This window comes from Orbicella faveolata, unplaced genomic scaffold (genome assembly GCF_042242905.1).
Source record: "Orbicella faveolata isolate gen_17 unplaced genomic scaffold, um_ofav_v1 contig_13, whole genome shotgun sequence".
Classification (NCBI taxonomy): domain Eukaryota; kingdom Metazoa; phylum Cnidaria; class Anthozoa; order Scleractinia; family Merulinidae; genus Orbicella; species Orbicella faveolata.
This window is the reverse complement of record NW_028301540.1, coordinates 2,335,987-2,359,173: the sequence shown is the minus strand read 5'-3', so window position 1 is coordinate 2,359,173 and position 23,187 is coordinate 2,335,987. Positions and strand designations below refer to the sequence as shown.

General features: G+C 38.7%; 1 pseudogene; it reads right to left on the bottom strand.

Annotated features, from left to right (window-relative positions):
- Window positions 1–16,652: 16,652 nt before the first annotated feature.
- Window positions 16,653–23,088, bottom strand: LOC149114626 (polycystin-2-like; annotated as a pseudogene).
- Window positions 23,089–23,187: the final 99 nt, after the last annotated feature.

Sequence of the window (23,187 nt, the reverse complement as noted above, 5' to 3'; positions counted from 1 at the left end):
ATTTTTACTGAAAGAAAATTAATTATTTGGTAATTTGGGTCCATTTTACCTTTTCTGCTGTTTTTTATTTTTTGGAAGCGCGCGCTTCGGTCTCAAACTGAAGATTCCTGCTGCAGGACAACTTCTCTTTCTGTGAGGATAAAAGTAGACAACTCACAGTTTGTTTAATTAAAAATACGCACGGGCCAACTTGATTAATAAATATATGTTATTTGCCGACTGGGAGGTCCGTATAGTGAAAAACTGTGACCGAGGTCTTGAAAATGCTGCCCGAGCAGGCCTCGGGCAGCATTTTCAAGCCTGAGGTCAGTTTTTCACCATACGGACCGATCCTAAGCCGGCAAATAACAGGTTTATTTTTTTTTCCTACGTGAAATTGGTTTTACAGGTTACAAATGGGTTTGTTTACGCAACTTTGTCATTGAATCGGCTTCCGCGCCGTCTACTAACGATTTGTAAAAAACTCTTCGCAACGAGCGAGTATCTCAGACAGTAGACAAAAACAGATGTATTAAAGAACAGATTTTTTCCTAACTGCTTTATGTTAGTTACATTTAAATCACCAGTTAAGTTCTCCAAAATTGTTTTTGCGGTGTGAAATTTCGTGCGAAGTTTGAAGTTTTACTACAAAAACAATTTCTGTCAGTCGTTGCTTTTAAAATCACTTGAAATCAGACTTTTCTACCGTAAATTGAATAGCAGAAAGCGAGGAAATTCGTTAAGTGTATTCCACAGAAATTCTCCTAAATACAGCAACGATCAGAGAGGTAAACTCGACTGAAATTGACTCAAATTTTACGGCGAGAGAAACACAGGATTACGCTCCATTGCAGCGCCAAGCTACAAACAACCAAGCAAACTCTCACAACTTCAAAACACTCAATTGAATTTACTTACAGTGACTTTCCTTGCCATTTTAAAGTGAACAGAGATTAACTCGCGTTGACTAATCGTCGATGGATGTGTAAAAAAGGCAAAAGATTGACGATTACCGCTAACTTTTAGGAGCGAAATTTAGGCAGCAGGAAAAAAATCCGGCCCGTGGGCTGTATCGTGTAAAGCTGTACCGGTCACGTGCGTATGATTAGCCAATCAAGTTCGAGGATTTAGGATTCCGGCCCGCTCAGATGCTTGAGAAAAAAATAATTAATGATATTTTACTTGCTGAACCTAAGAAGGAAGAGAGCCTAACGGTAGCTTCCTCTTTAGCAGCATAGTGATTGATTAAAGAAATTTTGTTCTTGTTCGTCTTAAAATTTCTTTACTTACATATTGTCCAAAGAACTAAAGAAAACTTTGTGTTTTACACCTTGTCCCCGCGCCTGTCTCAATTCTGGGCTTTACTGTATTTTCATGAGGCTATTATTTACTCACTACTGTTTTAAACTGTCAAACCGTCAAATTAACCCAGCTGAACAATATTCTCAGATGTCATTTCTAAAATTCTATCATTATAAACTGTCAAAGATTAGCCCAAACGAGACAATTCTCTCGGACGTAATTTCTAAAATGTTTAATGTTTTCATTTTCAAACTTATCGTAGTTTTTGAATGTTGCCTCAAAAAGTTAGTCTTTGTTACAACATAGGCAATATATGAATGTAATGTCAGCACTGTGTAGAAAGAGCCTGTGAGATAGTAAGGAAAACAATTGACTTGTCCAGAACGTAAGACTGTATGCTCTAAGGTACATACAATTATGCACACTGATGCAAGAGAAGATGGAATAAACTTCCGAGGAAAATACGAGAGAATTTGGCTTGAACCAACTGATGACGGCTTAATGGCAGAATTTTATAAGGCTTTTTGGAATATTGTAAGTAATCTAATGGTTGAAACTTTAAATTATTCTTACGATCATGGAGAATTGTTGAACTCACAGAAGCGTGCTATCATTACACTTATTGAAAAAAAAAAGAGATAGAATATCGTTCGTTATATCGAGGACTTCGTTAAATAGAGGTTCGCTAAATCGAGGTTCCACTGTATAAACTTCTCAACAGCTGTCTTGCCACGAATGTCCTCCTTAGCAAAATTGGGATAATTCCATCTCCAGCTCGCTCTTTTTGTGGATAGCAGACGAATCTCTTGAACATCTTTTTGTAACTTGCCATTACACCAAGAAATTCTGGGCAGAAGTTATAAAACGGATGAGCAACCTAGATATTGAAATTGAACCTCTTTCTAATAAAGACATAATGAAGGTATAATGGATTGTAAAAGAGATTTATTTGTAAACGGTGGGGCCAAAAAAACAGAAAATGGGGCATTTGGGCTATTTTGGTATTCTTTGTTTATTTCATCACCAAACTTGGCGCATGAGCTTGCGTTCTTGTCCCGATTGTCTCGACATCAAGACTGACACAAAATCTTAAATGATGACGTCACAAATATCCTTGATACTGTATAAATTTGCGTCCCCCTTGGGAAACCTACCAAGCCATACTTTTTCTCAGAAATCGAAACCCTTGTCAAATTTTTTTCAGCTCTTTTCTGGGAAAGCTAATATTTTGCTGAGATATAATGCTTAGAGTGGCCAAAAACCGTATGATTTTAGAATTTTAGTTTTGTGGTTTATAGCGATATTATAAAAGATGAAAGAATTGATAACGTCACATTTTATGACGTCACAAACACAGTTTTGCGGCTTTATCAGTGACAAGAAAATCTTCCATTGTGATTTTTTGTATTACATTTGTTCTTATCGTCTGGGAAGCCCCATCTGCACTATAACTGGACATAGTGGCACCAAAACAACAACTCTAACTTACAAATATTTCGCAGGGGGGAACTTCTTTCCTGGGAAAACTCAAACTTCAAACTTCGAAAAGTCATATCTCAGCTAGTTTTTGTGATATGGACAAACGGTTTGCGGCACTGAACTTGTCTTGATGATTACCTTCGAACACGGGCAAAAACGTTTCCAAATTAGTAAACTGAATTTACGAGTTTGGTATGAAGGCATTAATTGTGACGTCATAACTTGAAACTTTCTGTAACATTTAAAATCAAAATTATTGGTCAATGTCCCATACCTCCTTGCCAAGTTTCGTGGACAAATCCTCAAAACTCACAAAATTATTGCAAAACACACGTTTACATGCCCCATTTTAGGGGTGGTTTGGCCCCACCGAAATTTTGTTGATTGCGAAAAAATATATTTATTCCTGCAGATGTAATAAAACCAAACCATCCATTATAGTATTAAATGCTAGGATTAAGACGATTCACCGACTTGAAATGGTGGTCACCAAATCTTGTAACAAGTTGCCCATCCATCTTAAAAAAATGGGGCAAGAATATTGAAAACTAATGCAATTATAATGTTGTACTGCGCTAGCTTGTCGTTACAGTGTTAAAAAAGAGTGTGTGTAATATATATCTGTAAGGAGGTCCACTGTGTATTATATGTGTATGTATTTGTAAGTGAGTATTGTAACTTCTAAGATGAAATAAAATAATAATAATAATAATCATAATAATCATAATAATAATAATAATAATAATAATAATAATAATAATAATAAAACTGCTCTTCATGTAGTTGAAGATTAGTGATCATTTCCAGATTTCTTTCGCGGAATAAAATCATTCATTATCATGCTATCCCGTACGTTTTCTTTGGCATTTCTTTAACACTGATGCTTGCCACTTCAACGGTCGTATTAAATAGTCGTTATCAGACAGTAAATGACAAGGACAGAGAAAAGGATCCGTGTACCTTGCACCTACACCTGGCAAATACCTGGGAATAAGAGCTTATTTTCACATTCTATTAACCCATACACTACAGATAAATTGTTGAAATGCTTTTCCCGATGCCTTCTGCAAAGAGGAAACTCCATCTTTTTCAAGCGTTAAGTCAGAATACTTAGGGACAATCAGTTAATATGAAACAATGCCACTGGAAACATTATATATAACTCTGAATCGAATGTAATCAAGATTACATTTTTCACCAAAATTATGCAATACATGGAAGGGCTTACCAGAGGGGTACGTCTTGCTTGGGAAAACTGCGACTTCCTCTTGTAGTAAACACTGAAAACTAAGCTAGGACTGGTAAGAAACTGCTACATATACTGTTAAGACATCAACCATACATTTCGCGTAGCAGAAAATTGAGTATTTCATAATTTGGGCTCATTTTACCTGTTTTGTTGTGTTTTTGAATCTACGGCCAGAGGGCCGTAGATTCTGTGTCATCGAGCGTGTCCGTTAACCAAAATCGTGTAACAAAAGAATATTCGTGCTTAATCAAACCTCGGATGTGCGAAGATCGCTTCCCGATTAATGCCTGAATGACCGACTGTACGATTGAGAGGAACAAAATATGTGAAGATTAGTCACGATTGATTTGTCGGTAGACGTTCGGTTAGTCAAACCTGTCAATGTTCGTAAGAGGGAGTTGCTTGGGAAAACGGAGGAAAAAAAAAAATGCGAATTTACTAGCAGAAGCACAGCGTTTACGGAGCATTGTCAATGACTACGATCTCTAACCGCTGACCGTACGTATGACATTGCAGAATCGTTTTCCCACGCTCTTTGCTCCAGGTTATCTGTGATGTTATTGCGGGACCTGGAGAAAGAAATTTTAATGCCGTATCCCATAAACCAACGCGCGCAGCAATTAAATCTGTTTTCGAATCATGGCGGCTGTTCGACGGGATGCGAACTCGATGTAGTAAAATACTTTCGCCGTCAACAGGTGGGAAGAGTTATCACTGGGTAGCTTGTACAATGTAGTTATTGCCAAGAAGAGAAACTCTGTGTTGTTGAATGCTTTGACAGCTTTTGGCGAGGAGCGTTGCAGACAATACAAACGTAAGCTCGATGTACTCGTGCGTTGTATGAAGTTAGCTTTTTTTATTTCTTTGTTATGTACTGGACATTAGCTTTATCAACAGTAAATGTTACTTGCATTAAAGCTGTTATTGGTTTTTGGGAATGGTGTGTTTGTCTTAATTTTATTTTGTTTATGAGTGCTGATTTTAAAGAAGTTTTGACGGAGCCTTCGTTGCTCTCTCGAAGTCAGTTTCATTGTCGCGGGTGACACAATTTTTACGGGCTTTTTGACGAGGCGACATCCAACATTTAATGTACTTACATATTGTTTCTTTTGCCGGCTAATTGTTTTTATTGTGGCTTTTTATTATTTGTTTGGATGTCTTGTCAGGCCAAGGAAAATGTGTGTAACGCCGTGTCAGTAATTCGTCTTCATTGCCAATTTCAAAACTGTGGTAAATTTTACAAAAACGAAAAGAGTTTAAACGAACATCTTCGTCGTTATCCGGAGCACAAACCCGGTTTCTTGCGAATCTTCCGGAAGCGGGTTTCATTAAGGCAATGCGCAGAAAAATTTCTAGACGACGAGAGTAATCCTTATTCAAGGAAGCGAAGGGTCAGCTGCTGAACTGTATGAACCATGAAGAACTTGTGGATTTAGTTTTACCAAGGATTGCCAAAACTATGTCACCCGTCGACTTTTTACTCCACGGAACTGATGGAACTCGCGATTTTCACAGCAAATTATGCAAGTTCAGAAATGAACTGTTCCTGCGCTACCCAGAACTTCAAGCACTGTTTTGTCCAGAGCCCTCACCCGGCAAGCACTGGTTTCTACAACCAGAGGCAGGTGTTCATTGAAATAGTTCCAAAAAACAAACCTTATTCTTGCGACTGGCTCCTCGAAATTGACAATGGTTCTTTTTTCAAGAATGATGTTATGCCAGGACCCCATTATGCTTTATGTTTTTAGAAAACAGCACTCGGCATTTATGGAATTTTCTTGTCGAATTGTGGGGTCACTTGCGATTGGTCAAAAAGAAACACAAGATGTACTGAGAAACAAGTGGGGGAAAATATTGGAAGGGCCCATTGGCATCAATCCAGTTTTAAGCAAGGATGAGATTTTTGGTCATCTGAATGACACTCACCAAGAATTACGGAAACAACTTAGTCTAGAATTCAGTGAATTTGGAGAAGTGGTTGTAGGTCATGTTGACATTGAAAAGTACATTGTCATTGTTTCTTACCCAACCTGGTACTCAGAGTGTAATCAATACACCCAATAATTGTCTGACTTTAATGGATTACACAGATGGCTTTTCTTGACTAAAATGGTCTTGTCATCTGACAGGAGAAACCAGTGTAAGAGTGAAACTAATCGAGCCTTGCAATTTACTTAGCACGGTTTTGACTGTTGCCCTTTGGTTGGGGAATGATGACTATGAGACAACAAAAAAATGTGGTCACGCTTTTTTCAAACAACTTAAAGAGCTATAAACAATTAAACACCCACTGACTGGGCAAGAAATAAAAATTATTAGACGCACATGTGGGGATGATAAGGAGAGAAGATTATCTATTGGCAGTTCATCTGCCAAATCTACTTATCCAATCCCAGAAGCCCTAGACCACCAGAGCCAACTGTAGCTGTACCTTTAATATTTTAAATTAGGTCAATGAAACGGATTTCTTGTTGTTATTTAATACTGTATTTTTTTCCTTCAATTTAATTAATTAATTTCTTATTTGGTATGTTTTTGTAACTCGGCTATTAAGGCATGGCCTGCCTAGATTAGCCCTTGTTAGTTGCGGGCATGCCCTTTTTTTGTAAAATATAATTTGAAAATAATGAAGTGTTTAGAGTGTGTATAGAGTGTGTCCAGAAACACAGTTTCAGATGCAGAGAGTTGCCAGAACACTTTAAGACTGAACTGTGTGGAAAAACCCCACCAAAGAAAAGCACGGAGAGTTTGCCGAACAAAATCTTGGGAACACTGGGCGTAAAAATTTGAATGGTACACCCTTTCTGAGTACTACCCTGGTACTGCTCACCTTGACCCTCGGTCAGCTGATATATGTTTGAGAATTGCAAAAATTGCAGCAGGTAAAATGTGCCTTTTCAAACTAGTTTACACTGATAGTGATTGTATCGTGCCGGGAAATATCCACATCTTCTCCAGAGAAGGTTTTTTGGTTTAAACCCACCAAGGTACCAGAAATTTTTCTTTAGCTTTACTTTCCTTGACACAATGGAGGTAGGGATCTGTTGGGTGGTTATGGATATTTCCTAGAACTACACAATAAGAGTAACAAAAACCAAAGTATAAAGTGCCATTTTGAAATATCATCAAAGTACTTTTAAAATTAGGAATAATGTGCATGTCTTTCACAAGTTTGCTCCCTTTTTGGGATGTTTAAAAATAAAAAAAAAGGGCTACCGGTACACTAAAAGTCCTGTATGATTATGAAAACCTACATTTTACATAAATGGGGTATAACAGAATTTTTACAGTTTAAGAAAGTGGTGATGTGTTGCACAACCCTGCATACACATTTGCAAAAGGAGGGCTGAAGTCTATTCATTTCATTTTTTGATCCTTTTTATGTTATGGCTGTTCTCGGTAGTGACCAGCAGTTCTGGTCTGCACTTAAAACCGGATTGGCCAAGTCTGTCCATCTTGATGAGAGGTCGATCAAGTTTGACGGATTACGGTAGGACTGATGCGTCAAAGAGAGCCAAAACTCAGCCAATGGAAAAAGCGCAAGCTGCTACTAAAAATTCCACCCTTGAAGCGACCAGCCGATGGAGGCCTACAGGAAACTTCCCCACCGAGTTCGCACGTCCATGGAAATCCCGAGGAAAGATATCCGGTCCTGAAAGATTCGACTTTCGTCAGAGCCGGTCGACAGCTAGCTTGTTTAGATCTGTTAACAACACTTCCACCGCAGAATAAAACTGAGTACTCCGTCAAAATTTACTCACTGATTGAATGTAAATCAGGAGCCATAATCGGGGACGGAGACCGTAAGTCTTGGGATCCGCGCGCACCTATGATATGGGACAATTTTTCTATTTTAAGGGCCCATTAACCGATCTTTTCGAGCCGTTGCTAAGGAAAATTTATTCTCATATAACCTCATCATTTTTAGTTACTTTAGAGTTATTTCATGTGTTTTAACTTTTTCATGATCAGTAACACTAGTGATGACGTCATCAGGCCACGCCCACTGTCATGTGATTAATACTGGAAAAATGCAAAGGCTCCCAGGCAAATTACTATTTCGGGATTTTTTTCATTGAATTAATATTTTAATTTAAATCCTCATTACATTATGCATAGATTTTGTTTCATTTCTAAAAGGTCAGATTTTGAGAGAATTTCAAAATATAAAAAAATTCGTAATTTTCTGAAAAAAGCATGATTTCGAAAAAAGAATACATAGCTATGTTTCCAACGTTGGTTTTAGTCGAAATACGTCAAAAAAGGCTGGAGTTAATGAAAAACCGCGTTTCCTTTAGCATTTGAAGAAACCGGAAGTGCGCTCAATATATACTGGAAGTTACCCTATCAGCGAGTGCGCAATTTACACTACCAGTGCACTTCGGTAAGATCAAACAAAGCCACACGGAGTTAGTTTTTCTCTTTCTATTGCTCTTGTTTTGCTGTCTTTCTCTTATTTTGTCTTTGCTTGCACTTTTTTTACTTTGCATTTTGTGAAACACAAAGAAAAACATCTAAAATGTAAGCGAATTTGGAAGTTATTGAGTTGTTTTTATTTTCCGTGCTCAGGCTGACGTAACTTTGCTGATTATTTCTGCTTTATTCACATATTTTCAGCTTAGCTTTTAACATGTTCTGAAACATTTATCAATCTTAAACACGTTCAAAAACTATAGAGTTATTATGTGAAGTTTATATGAAATAATTCATATATGAACTGCGGTTGTAGATGAGAGTGAAGAATGATCATCTCAGTTAATTTTCCAATTTAAGCAATTGGAAAGAAGAAACCTGAAAAAAAAAAAAAAAACAAAAAAAAAACAATTCAGGGCCTCAACGGGAAGACCGTTGAAGCCCTGATTTTTTCAGGCTTCTTCTTTCCAATTGCTTAAATTGGAAATTTAACTGCGATGATCATTCTTCACTCTTATAGAGTTATTATTTGAGCTCGATGTACATTTTCACACAAAAGTGCGGCAGAAGTACAATTTGACTGACTGTACAAAACACACATCGGCGCTCTCATTCATCGACAACAGATAATTTACTGGATTTTTACACAAATATACTGAGCAGTATCTACGGACGTAAAGTTATTGGGCCTTGATGAAACATCAAGCGTTGCTTACAATTCAGGCGAAACTCAAACTAGCAATTATTTTGTTTTACTTTTCGGTCGCGATAGACTGGCAAATTCCTCGTAAGCGCGTGGCAAGAGGAGCTAGGAAACTATGAAGTCTTGAAACTCTGCTATATTTAAATATATCCAGCTAGTTTTTTGCTGTGTCATGGAAAAACTGTTAATCTTCAACATATGTAAAATTTAAAGTGGAGTAATATACAGCTCATGTAAAAGAAGCATCGGAGCACAACTTGGTCAGCGATATATATAAGCTTAAAGCGGAACATACCTAAATTCGACACCGTCTTACTTCACTCAAACTTGAGCAGCTTACGACGAAAAGACTTACGCAAAATTCAAACAGACGTAAACGCGTTGAGTTGTGGGCCAAAAACATGATAAATTTCGGGAATTTCGGACGCCATTTTCCCCGCGCGACATCCGCAAAAATCCTCGCAGCATGTACGCGCGTGTGCCGCTGGCGATGGCGCAATCTGTGCTAAAAATAGAAAAATTATCCCATATCATGGGGAGAGCCCCAAGACTAGAAATGGCGCGCACTTACGGTCTCCGTCCCCGATTATGGCTCCTGATATAAATTCAACACTCTTCTACAGGAAAGAATCGAGCGCTGACGAAATCCGAAAGAATTATACCAGGGTTCGACCCACAGAAGACATCCTAGTAAGTAAGACTTTGACCTTTCACTTTCAGTCTAATTTAGAATAAATATCTCTCTTCCATGGAACGACTTCTTTGTTGCAAACCTTCCCGCATGGCCCGCGTTGGTTTATGGGATACGGCATTAAAATTTCTTTCCCCAGGCTCCCGCAATGACGTCACAGATCTCTTGGAAGTGACGCGAATTGGTGAGTAGACAAAGTTTTCTATTTTTTCTGATATAACCAGGTACAGCTATCAGCGAATGTGCCAAAACATTGGACTCGAATAATCTTTCATGATTTTGAGGGGTTTTCGAAAGGTTTTAATTGGAAATACGATTGTTACGTGCCTTCAAAGCAGCTATCGAGCAAATAAAATGAACATTTGCAAATTGATGTTTATTTCATGTTTTCATGCAACCCGGAACTCAACGTAATGGTTGTTTTATTATAAATATTTGTTTCAGCTACAGGCAGGATCGATTCTAAAGCGCTCTGCTAACAAAAAGCTATGTGAACCAGGTCGATACAAAGATCGTTCACATAATTTCTTCATACGGAAATTCTGGATCCTTTCAATATTAAATACCGACAGATCAGGAAGATTTGCTTTACACATATAAACAAGAGTAAGTTCCGTGTCGTCTGTTCACCATCGTTTCAGCTTAACCGGATAATATTTCAATACTATCTCAAAGGGATTTCATTGGTTTTATGAAAAGCTTTTATAAAGCTAGAGTTATTGACCTCGCCGTCCTATACGAAAATTACACAACTTAAAGCATTTTGTCTTTGGCGACACGGTACGCGAAAGTTTCCCGCGTCCGCTGCCGTTCCCGTCTTGGCCTACCTGTCCTCGCATTGTATAAAGGTCCCTAATGTTGCTTGTGATGCAGAGGACATTTATGCCATGCACTCAAATTTTAAAACAATATTTCGCAATGTAGAACAGAATCTGCGATCAGGCCGGTTACATCACTGAGCGACCCAAATGACACAGAATCACGAATTCACTGTTCGCGTAATTCATTCCTCTCAAGGAAACTCGAATCCCTTTCGAGGGATTATTCAACCCTTTCGAGGGATTATTCATCCCTTTCGAGATATCTCAAGGGATGAACTATGGATTGTCAAGCTTGCTCATGAAGAAGAGTCTTTTTTTACTCGATTTTTTTTAAAACAAAATTTGAGCAAGAAAAGTGTTGGTCTTCTGGTACGAATCATAAATGTTATCCAGAATTTTTGTCCGAGTTCAGTTGGATAAGAAGAACTACATCTTGTCAGAAAAGAAGCTTTTGTTATCTGGAGACATTGAATTAAACCCAGGTCCTGCAAAGATTCCTAATCGACTTACCTTCGGCCGTGGATTCATGTGCTCATCGAGCAACTATTTCTTTTTTCCTGGGAGTAAACGCTTCAGTCTCAACCTGTAAAGTTCTGCTGCAGGATAAACTCGGAAGTGGACGAGAGACAGTTTGTTTAATTTGAAAAAGCACACGTTCCTGATGAATAATTAACGATATCTTCCTTGTTTAAACATAACAAGCAAAAAAGCTTAACTGTAGATCCACTTTAGCAGAAAAGAAATTGTTCAAAGTTATGTAGTTCCAGCAGGGAACTGAAGGAATTTCAGATGTTTTACAGCTTGTACCAGAGCTTGCCTTAATTTTGGGCTTTACTGTATTGTTAGAGACTATTATTTACTCACTACTGCTCTAAACTGACAACCGTCGAATTAACCCACGTAAAAGAGTATTCTTCTATGACATTTCTAAAATGTATTATAACTGTCAAGCTAGGTTATTCCAAACAAGTCAGTTTTCCTAGACGTAATTTCTAAAATGTAAAATGTTTTAATATTCATCTCCATTTTTAAGCTTTTAGCAATTTTTTAATGTTCTTTCAAACAGTTTAGTTTTTGCTACTCATCAAGTCACAATTAATTTAGTCGATGATGCAGAATAAGTCAGCAATGCATATTTGCAATGCCTAATTGAAATGCGTACAGCATCAAGGGCTAGTACAAAACAAGTCAACTTTCTTCAGGGTTGTAATTTCTAAACAAATGTTTTAACACGCATTTTCATTTTCAAATTTATCGTAGCCCAGGAAAGTTCGAGACAATGGCTTGAACCAGCTTTATAGCTTTAAAACTGAATATTTTGAAACTATCCTATAAATTAGACTTACAAGGACACGTTTGTAGTGTACAGATTATTCTTTCTTATTTTTGTTGTTTCAATTTATAATTACTTACTTAGTTTTTTTCGAATAAGGCATGTTAAAAACTTGAACTTTTATGTATATCTTTTTGTAATCTCATAAATATTTTCTTTCATTTCAATTCTTTTAAGAAGAGCAAGAGTCAAAACTTTTTGGGTCTAGAACCCGGGCATTCAAAGGATCAAAAAATGGTGTGCTGTCTCACTTTGAAATAATCATCGCAGTTTGTAATTCTTGGCTCAATTTGTATGAAAACAAAGTGACCGCATGGTTAGTGGACTCTGGATCGAGGGGTCTGGGTTCGAGCCGTGGTTGGGGCCGCTGTGCTGTGTTCTTACTCACGGTGCTTCTCTCCACCCAGGAGAGTAAATGGGTATCGACAAATTAAATCCCAGTTGGGGTTAACCTACTCTCGACTAGCCTCCTATCCTGGATCAGAAATTCTCTTCTCGCTTCATGCTACAGAAACCTCGTGCGATTTTTTTATTTGACCAAAATTCCGGTTGAATTTGGGGAAATTTCTATCGGCGAATGGAAGAGGGATTTCCTAAAGCTGCGGAAAAGATTACATCCTCGCAAGGCATACCCAAACTTTGAAAATTTTCTTACCGAGAATTCCTGTTCCAATATATTTTCCTCGCGAAATTTTAGGAATTTTGAGGTTGAAAGATTCGCATTTTGGAAATTTACCCTCCCTCCTCCCCTAAGAATTAAGTTCTCTATGGAAGTTCCCGAATATAAATTCACACCCTGGCGGTTGAAAAGGGTAAAAGCGTTTATTCTGGCTCGGTGAAGAACGTGTTACAGAGAGTTAATTAAATGCATTTAACATTTTAAATAAGCTTTTACAGTAGTAATGTCATACTAATATTGTACTGTAATTGTTTCGACTCTTTGGAATCGAGACGGTACGACAGTACATTTCCTTGTATCCAGGTATACAAATGCGTCAAAAGAAAGAGAAACACCAGTTAGAATTCAGAGCGGAAAAACGCATAAGCATGCGCGAGTTTTGGCCGCGTACCAGACTTCCAGGTTTGAAAAAAATGGCGGGAATAGACGTTTTTAGCTTGGGCGGTTTGTTTTCCCATTACAGACCACGTGATATTCTCTAGAGAATTGTTCTTTTATCTATCTTGAAATTATTCATTCATACAAATGCGACTATTTGAAAATTTGAAAGCAAGAATTCAAGAAAATCATCACATGGCCTGAAATGGGACAACAAAACAACCAAGCTAAGAAGGTCTATTTCGTCGATCTTTCGCAATTTTCCAGGTAACAAGGAACATTTTAACGTCACTAATGAAAAGCTGGTGTATTGTTTTCCTGGGGAATCAATTTGTTCTGACAAAATGAACCTAAAGCCTTTATTTTTCCGCTGTATAGATCGTTTTCTCTTTCACGCAATTAAAACAAAAAAAAGAAAAATGAATAAAAAACTATCTAGTGGAAAAACTTAAGAAATTGTGATGCTACAGAAGATAACTAAATAAGACACTTTTCTAAGTTTTGGGCCTGTGCGTTTCTCCAAACTTCAGATATTCGTCGAAATGTTTCGCAGAAATTTACAGAGCCCAGTAAGAAAGCGCCATGTTGGTGTGCATCCGTGGTACACCAATATGGCGGCCGGAAAATAGTGTAAACATCTGGACCTTACTTTGGCTTTCTAGGTGACTCATTACCAGTACTGAACAAACAAGCATTAACACAAGCACTTATCCTAATGTTCTAACTTCTAAAAAGGCTCAAAATCATGAGATAAGTATATATTTTTCACCAAACTCGATCGTAGCCTTGTGTCACGCACCTCCATAACGCTGAAATTCAAAATGCTCTGGGACCCGTTTCTCGAAAGCCCCGGAAACTTTTCGGGTCCGCAAAGCCATTTTTAGTCCATCTGTTTCTAAAGTCGGAGAAGTGTATACGCCTGAAACTTCTTGTATGAAGGGAACTTTTCTTCATCCTAAGAATATGTGAATAAAACAGCTCTGTAATCGTAAGGTTCGAGATTTTGCTTTGGCTTTACGGGCCCGAAACGTTTCCGGGGCTTTCGAGAAACGGGCCCCTGGTTTCCAAACGAAGCACGCTATTGAGCTGTAAAATTTAAACAAATATAAGTGTATTGTCCCTTATGCCTGATGAGGATAAAAACTTTGGTGGCTCTTTAGTTTTGGATTTCGGAAAGTGATGACGTCACGCGAAAACGATCTCTACAAGAAATTTCGGTGCGAAGACACATTTTTTCCCCCACAAACACTCTTTACATATTGCATTCATATAAGCAACCGATTGAATATATAATAAGTAAGAGAGCCCCTCAGCAGGCGGGGGGAGACTTGTTTCTTAACAGAGAAATGCCGAAAACGATTCACGCTTGCCCAAGTATAAATAAATGATTCGAACGACATACGCCGCTGTTTCCAACCACTGCTACACCATACAGCTTGCATTACTACCTGAGCCCGCAAGTGGAGTTAGGGATGCGCAGAAAGCTGCGCAGTACGTTTTTCCGCTCTGAATAGAAAATCAATGGATTTTCTCGCCCTGTGAGAAATAACCAGCTTCTTAATTGTCAAGTCAAGAATTAAGATGGCGCAGTAATTAATGGTGATATTTAGCTAAACAAATACAGCTATTTCAATATTAACGTTGACGAATTTAAGCCTCGATCTTAGGCGTCAAGTTAGTATGTGTAATAGTGTGAAGGTCACTTCTGCATCACCAGATATTAATGAATTATAACGACACGTACGGGGAACGCGATTTGATACATTTTTTCTTCAGACATGTAAGGAACGCTACTGGTAGGTCACTCTAAAGTCTGGAAGATTTTCCCGGGGCAAAGCCGTGTAACAGTAATGAAAAATATGAGAGAGAAACGCCTCATGAAAGGAGAAAGAAATAAATCTGGCGCAAAAAAGTGCAAATTTTCAGATTTCCTCTACAACGATATGCGTGGATCAGTTTTCAGTGTTGTCACAAAGAGTTAATCCCATACGGACCCGGCCAAACGATCGCAACGTCTTCAACGCAACATATCGCAACATTGTTGGGCGCAACATGTTGCGTGGGTTTGGCCACTCTGTTGCGACGTGTTGCCACATTTTGGGTGTTTTAAAAAAATGGCTCAAGTTTGAAAATGGTCAAATTTGAGCCAACAACATTCAACGTGTCGAATCACGTCGCAACAGGGTGGCCAAACGCGCCAAAATGTTGCGCCCAACAATACGGACAGCATACATTTTAAAAACGTGCGATATCACAGAGCATAAAAAAATCATTTAAGACAATCTTGTTGCTCGTTTAATACTGAGTAGGACATAATTACAGGGTTATGTTAAACCAGTTAGTTATCTGGACTACAAGTTTGAAGTTGGCTCTCATCCTTGTTCGAGAGTTTTCTCAGAGTTATCTAATTTTACTACATCTACAAAATCAGAAACTGCAAATTCCAATTCAGTCTCTAGGCACGTTTCCTTAATAAAGAATTCCTAAGAACTCCTCGATGCTCCGTGGGTAAATAACAAAAACTACTTACACATACATTACATGGGTGACTTAGTTACTTGCATTAATTCAACGGTCAAGTTCAACAATTTCAAAACAATTGTGAAAGCCAAGACAAAGTTAAGGGGACCTGCATACATGTGTCCACCTCCCGGGAGGACTTCTATATGAAAGGGGTGGGGATACTCGCCGTATCCCTCGGATTTTAGTTTCATTTAGGGTGTTCCAGACAGAACTTGAATATTTTATTTATTTTAAAGGAATCTGTTAGAGTTTTAAACGACGAAATAAACAATTCAAAGGTCCGTGATAATGTTTTGATGTTGTTCATAGATCTGGGACGAAATGTTTAATGAATTTTCTTTCTCAAAACATGTCATAACCATACCAGTGTCTTTAGTATACTAGAATAGCTCTTGCTTTTGTGGTTGCTTAGAATGGAATCTTTAAGGGATAAAATAAGGCTTAGCTATGTCGGGATACAAACATCCTGGCCCAATTAACATGTGAGTCCTCCTCACCCTCCCCTGGAAAACAGCTGGTCTAGCTTCATATATATAAAGAAAACTTGTGCTAACCGCATGGAAACACATTTATTTATGAAAGAGATTTGCATTACTGCAGTTCTTTAGCTAACGTACATGCCAACATTTGATATTTTTGCTGAGTTCTGTACATCAAAGCTGTACATGCGCATTCCTGGCTTCCAATCCTTGAACTTTTGGTAATGTGTTGTAAGGAATTATTTTCTTAAAGTCTACTGTTTAATTTCACTCAGCTTGATTAGCTTTCAAGTTATTCTGGGTTCTTGTTGTTGTTGGGTGAATTTATCTAATTTTCTGTTCTAATCATCGTTTTTCGTAACCAAGAGTTTTTTCTATTTCGGCTGACAGTAACAGTAACGTTAACTTTATTAATATACTCGGTCGAACCCCTATTAAGCGGCCACCCATAGAAAAATGGGAGGTACTGCTTAATGGGGGTTTGTTTACCTTTAATATTTTTTGCCAGCGGGTTAATTTCTAGTGAACATGGAATCGCTTAAAAACAATCATGATAAAAGTGTGTTTGAATGTTTTTCCCACTTGTCACCTTCTATTTCGGATTCTTATCCGCCATCGCCTTTACCAAAACAAAATTAATTTACGCGTATTAAATTTTGAGTGGCTTAATAGGGGTAAAGCTGACAATAGAAAAACTCTCATCGGGACGATCAAAAGGTGACCGCAGCCGCTTAATAGGGGTGGCTGGTTAATAGGGGTTTATTTGCATTATTTTACGCGCAATAATTTCGGGACTTTGATAACTGGCCGTTTAACAAGGGGTGACCGCTTAAGAAGTGGACTCCTAATAGAAGTTCGACTGTATACATAACACATAATGTAGAAATTAAGTAGCAAAACATGGCTGACATAAGAGAGTAGAGCGACTTAACAATAATAGTCGAGAACGAAATGGGAGAAAAGGGTAATAAAATGGGTAATAAAGCGCTTGTTGTTGCTGTGAGGTAAATGCTGAGCTCGCCATTCGTTTGGTATTCTTATAATAATCGTCTAATCTACTTTGTTGATATAGCAAAAAGGCAAAAACAGATAGCTCAAGCGAATGATTCATTCACAGTTCCTGTAACGTTTGTCATGGAGTCTGTGGAAGTATAAACACCTATCTCCTGACACAACAAATGGAATTTCTCTTCTTCTTCGCAGTATCCTTGGACTATGCCGTCCAAACGTTTAAACAGATCTTTCTTGGTCTTCTGTAATCTCCTAAGTTGAGATTTAATGACATCGTTTCTGAATCGTACTTTACGTTCCTTCTTATTATGGTTCTGATTGTCATAGTTTGCTTGTTTCAGGTGTCAAACAATATTACTGGCTTTAGCAAAGAACGACTCTCTTCTCGTGTTGCTTGGTTTCTCATTTCCTGATATCTGGATAATTTGTTTGCTGGCGTTTTTAATTGCTTGGCTGATTAAATCAAAGTTAATCGCCGTACCGTTCCTGGAATTCAGTTCTGGAGTTTTAATCTCTGTTTCACTCGACCTGGCTGATGATTCATTGACTTTCATTTGGTGTATACCATTACTAATCGCATCAAAAAGAACCTTGCGCTCTTGTGTACTCTTCCAATCGCATTCATCGACGACATAGTTTATTTTCATTAATGGCGTTCTTTGCCTCCAATAGGGCGTCGTTCATTAGAGCGATAAAGAAGTTCATTGAAAGTATGGTTAGACTTAAGTAAGTAAGGCAGCAAAGATCCTGCCAAAGGTATCGTTGGCCTCTGCTAAGTCGTTAATAGGTCTCGCTTTCACTCGACCTAAAGTTAACTCGAGTTGAAAATACGTTGCTTTTAGAACCGACGAGTAGTACTCAGCTCCCTTTCCAAAGATCAGAATACCGAAGTGCAAGAAAGCAAGGAAGAAAATCAATAACACAACAACAAAAGATGAAAGAAGTCGCGCAGATGTCTCCAATGTTTTGGAAAACTCCGCAACATGCTGATTAAATCGAATAAGTCGTAAAAGTTTTGCAGTAACGATAAAAGTGAGAATCCCCAAAACAGCATTCTCAGCTTCAAGCCACGCAATAGCTTCTTGGAAACTTACATTCGCGTAAACGTTTTCTTGTAATTTCCTGATTACTGATGTGACTCTGTCCGATTGCACGATATACATAACCACCGCTAGCACTGAGAAAAACACTTGACATAGTTCTACCAAGTTCCAGAAGGATTTAAAATACCGGAAACCCTGCTTGTAGAGCTTGTTACCCTCTCGCCCAAGGTACCACAGCACGAAGATGATAAATAGAAGAACACAGATCGAATAAAATTGCTGCGAAGCGGATTCAGTGGAGTACAAAGAGATAACATCAATTCTCGTGAAAGGTGCAGTGTATCCCGAAGCCTCAACCTCGTAAAAATTAAAAAAACTAAAACATATACTGACGGGTTGAACGCGGAAAACTCCACAATAACAGCTCTGGTTTGTCTGTCCAGCCAGTCATTAGTTTTTAAATTCTCAATGATGCTAAAACCTGTTGCGTTCTCGTATTCTAAGTCAGCCACAAATCCTCCCCCAGGGTAAAATGAGAATTGTCCCCACTTGGGCACCGTGTCACTAACACCAGCATCTTGGTATCGCCAGGGCTTCGGGCAAAGTCGGAGTAGTTCGTGATGAGTCGTAGAGTTATCGATAGGCTTCCATCCCGGTTTATTGTAGGCTGTCTTATCTTCGTTTGCTTCCGAGTATCCATCATAACAAACTGGAAACATTCTCTTCATGAAATCCATGACGTCGCACGAGGCTGCAAATTTTAGGAAAAAAAGTTAGTAAGATAATTTTATATGAAATCGAGATGAAAATACGTGCTCGTTATTTATAAGCTGTTCTCGTGTTCCCCCAAAATCCCGCGTGGGTTTATTGCGCCGGCAAACCCATATATATGTAATGATGGGATCAATAATTATTGCTTACATTCGGTATCAGAATAGATACAAATAGCACATTCTGACTATGCTGTATTGGGTTTCGCAGCACATTCATGTCACCCGATGAGTGTTTTTGTTTCATTGATTCCATTCGTTTTGAGTTAGTAGTGTATCATTTTTTGTGTGCTTTGCTATACAAAAGTTGGTCGCTATTGACTAATCAGGTCGCACAGGTTATCCAAGCAACTTCTAGTACCACGAGAGTAAGTTTAAACTGAGAATGTTTTGGAAATGCCAACGCACACCTGTTTCGAGGTATTGAAGCCTTCCACGAGTGTTTCTAAATCTTAACATCACTCTAAAGAAAAATAGATTTATTTCGTGCTAGGAGAGCAGAAATGGTGCAGTGGTGAGAGCCTCCCACCAATGTTGTCCTGGTTTGATTCCGGCCCGGTGCCATAGGTGGGTTAAGTTCATTGTTGGTTCTCGCCTCCTCTGAGGGTTTTTCCCTGGGTTCTTGGGTTTTTCTCCCTCCACAAAAACATTCCAAATTCCAGTTCAACCAGGATAGAAGACCCGCATGAGAACCAGCTAAGGCTGATGTGGCTTCCTCTTTAAATATTGTAATTAATTAATTAATTTATTTATGTACGTACTTATTATTTATTTATTTTTCGAGCACGAAAAGATGTAGTGAAAGGCGTTCAGAAGATCAAGGGATCGAATACTTTCGATCCGATCATGATCTCTCAGAATCCTTTGCGATGAAACACGAAACTTCGATTTAGTGTGTTTTTAAATGTTTAAGGGAAAACAAGTTGTAATTATTTTTAAGCATTTCCCTAAGCAAGGGTTTCCACTCCAATCAAATTAGAATTACACGGTAATCAAAACATGTACTATATGTCACTGTAAATGAAACTTACTCGGTTGAACTCTTAGTTGCCTTGCTCGAGCCATGCCAACAAGAATAGAGCGCTTATTACCAATGTACACTGTTTGATTTTCTTGCTGTCCGTTGTACCATGTTCCAGCAAAAACACCTTGCATAAAAACGTCATCTAACCAGTTCCAGTATTTGGCGTTCTTTAGAACCTGGAGTTAAAAAAGAGGCATAATGTCACGGTATGACGATAGTTGCGATCATTTTCGGGGCGTTCGGAAATGCTCGTGCATTTTCTGATTACAAACTTAATCATAAAAATTACAATTTCCTCGTTTGTGATTGGTTTAAAAAACTCCTATTTTCCACTAATTTACTTGCCAAGTTGTTATCGGACAGTTTGTTATCGGACAGTTCAATAAGCCAATCCCATTCAAAGTTGTAGTTTAAATTAACCAATCACATTCAAAGTTGTAGTTACGTGCGTCCGTGCGTGCGCTTGCTTTTGCGTTTTTGGGGCCTAATTGCCGGTAGGAGGCGCGGTGGCTTTAGAATGTTTACATCTCTTTTGTAGGTATTTTAATAAAGCTTTAAAGTCAATCGTTAAAGCGCAGTTAATGGAGCGTGACGCTATTTACGTACAGTCACTAGCTTACTGTTGTTAAACGTAACGCAATAGAACTGTTACGCGTTAGAACATTATAGAAGTCTTTCTTGTCTAGTTTAAACAGTATTCACGATAACCTTTCACGCATGCATGTTGGAACAACGTCTGGTTTAACTATATCATGCGTTTTGTATGGCTAGTCTTTTAAATAGCCCCATTCTTGTTTCGTTCGAGGCCGCATGGACTCTGTACGTTTCATGGTACATGATTTTATATTGATTTAAACCCAGACATCAGTCTACCTATAAATGAGCCTTAGCTTGGACTTTAGCGTCATTCGCTCGTTATATCACTACTGTAACGTTTAGTTAGCCCTCGAAATTGTAACTCCCACCCTTCCCTCCCTTTGGAGGTTTATTGTTGTTGTTCATTAATATAAATAATAAACTGGGGTTCACCTCTCGTGACACGCTATCGGTTAAGTCTTGCAGCGACTTCCCCGAGCTTCGTTTTCGCTAATTTAGTGGCGCTATTTAACGCTCTTTTATGCCTCTTCTTGTCCGATCCAGCACGTGCCGGCGGAGTCGGCTCGTAGTGCTGGGGAGATAAGTAAGGCTTGAGAACTGTCTACACTCTAGCACGACGCTGACCGGAGGTCAGCTCGTAGTGCCGTTTAGAGTTACGCTACTAGGACGCGCAAGCTTTTGGCCTCGCCGACTTGTCCGATCCAGTGCAGAATTAACCGCTGGGGAGATAAGTTTGGCAGTTGGTCACGCACTGGAAGTTCGTCTGTCACGCCGATTGCAGAGCGGTGTTCCCCCCCTTTACGCCATAGAACGCGTGTTTATTGCTTGTGTTTGTCGGGATAATTAAAGCATTACTCCCTAGGAACTGCAACATTAATGCAAATTTTCCCTCTCTTTCATAACTTGGCTAGTCTTCTTTTCTCGGAAATTGTAATTTTTATGATTAATTGGTAATAAGACTTCGTGTCGTCCAATTCGGTCTGTAATCATACTCGTGATAAACAAATCAGTCTCGCGCTGCGCGGTCGTCCGATTTTGTCATCACTCTTATGATAACAGATCGAATTGGACTCCACTCAGTCCTATTACCATTAAATATAGTACTCTTTTTCTCATCATTGATCCATTTAATGACTACATCATTTCATTTTTTCACTTTACCGATCGCACGTTGGTTGTAAAAGATGTGCAATTAGCCTTGATTTTGATCCTAATTGGTTAAAAGTATGTAACATTTTTGTTTTGGATTATTATGGCATTTTAGTGGATTAAATCACTTGAAGTGACTGGCAAGCCTACAGCAGAAACAAACACAATCACTTTCGATCATAGGCAATCAGAACACGGTGTCAACAGAGCTTAAGAGACCAATCAGAACTCAGGATTTAACACTGGAGCCGATGGCCGGGACGTATATGCTTGAAATATGATTGGTTGAGAAACAATATGCATGGTTCTCCTTATTGGTAAAATCAACTTGCTGCATTATTTTAAATTGTTTATGCAAAAAGGTGCAAAATTAAAACCTTCCTCGTGATAACAATTAGACCCGTAGCCCTTGAGGGCGAAGGGTCTAATTGTTTTAGTATCACCCAACTAGTCGGACAGAAAAGGCAATAATAAAGTTAGCAAATGCAAGTTGAAGAAATATTTCTTTGGGAATAAAACGAAAGAAAGCGTCACGCTCGATTGCGCCAATTTCGCTACTCGGACTATTACTAATAGTCCTCTGGTAGCGTAGCCAATTAAAGTGCAGGATTTGCATTAGTCCACCAGTTGGGTGATACTAATACATGGTAGACTGTACTCACCTTATCAAAGTGCGGTAGCCCATCTCGAATAGACCTTGTCATCTGATATCGATGGTCATTCCGGCTACCATAACATACCACCATTAGTAGGAAAACGAAAGTGAGGTAAACAAAAAGTTCCAAGAAAAACCGCGACAGGTTCCGCTTCCTGGCTTTGCGTTTTCTCATTTTTTTCACTTCAGATAACTTCATCGTCCACAATCTGTCTTTTGAAGGCTTTGTTTTTGCCTCTTCAAGGCCTATGTATCCTTCATGTCTACTCTTCTTCCTTTTGAGAATTGCTGCAAGGAACAGAGCTGTAAAAAATACCTTAACTGGTTCTGTAATTGTCACATCTTTCGTGAATGATATAAACATCGAAGATAGCCACTGCTCGCTGATGCTCTTTCCCCAAATCAAACTGTAGAAGATGGTAAACGTGGCAGAAACAGCACAGCACTTCTATTGACAAAGACGGCCAACATGGTGTGCATCATGCGGCGCGGTGTAACTCGCGCGAGGTACTCAAACTGCTGTTTCAAGAACTACAAGCTGATATTCATATTAAAGACTGGAAAAACCGATTTCCAATTCATCACGCTGCGGCGACAGGCAGGACTGAGAACGTTCTGTTTCTACTTCAGAACCGTAGCTGCTTAAATTCGAAGACACAAGTCATAAGAGACAGAGGGTTTGATGAGTTGGGAAATAATCACGGTGGAATGACACCTGTACAGTACGCCGCGCAAAATGGTTATGCTAATATTGTGAGACTTCTCGAACAACATGGCGCCGATATTGATGCTGTTACGGATTGTGGGCATTCCGTGTTCATGCTAGCCGCGGAAAATGGCCATAAGGATGTCTTAGTTTACTGTATAAACGAGAGTTCATTAAGTACACTAAAAGAAAAACGCGTTGAA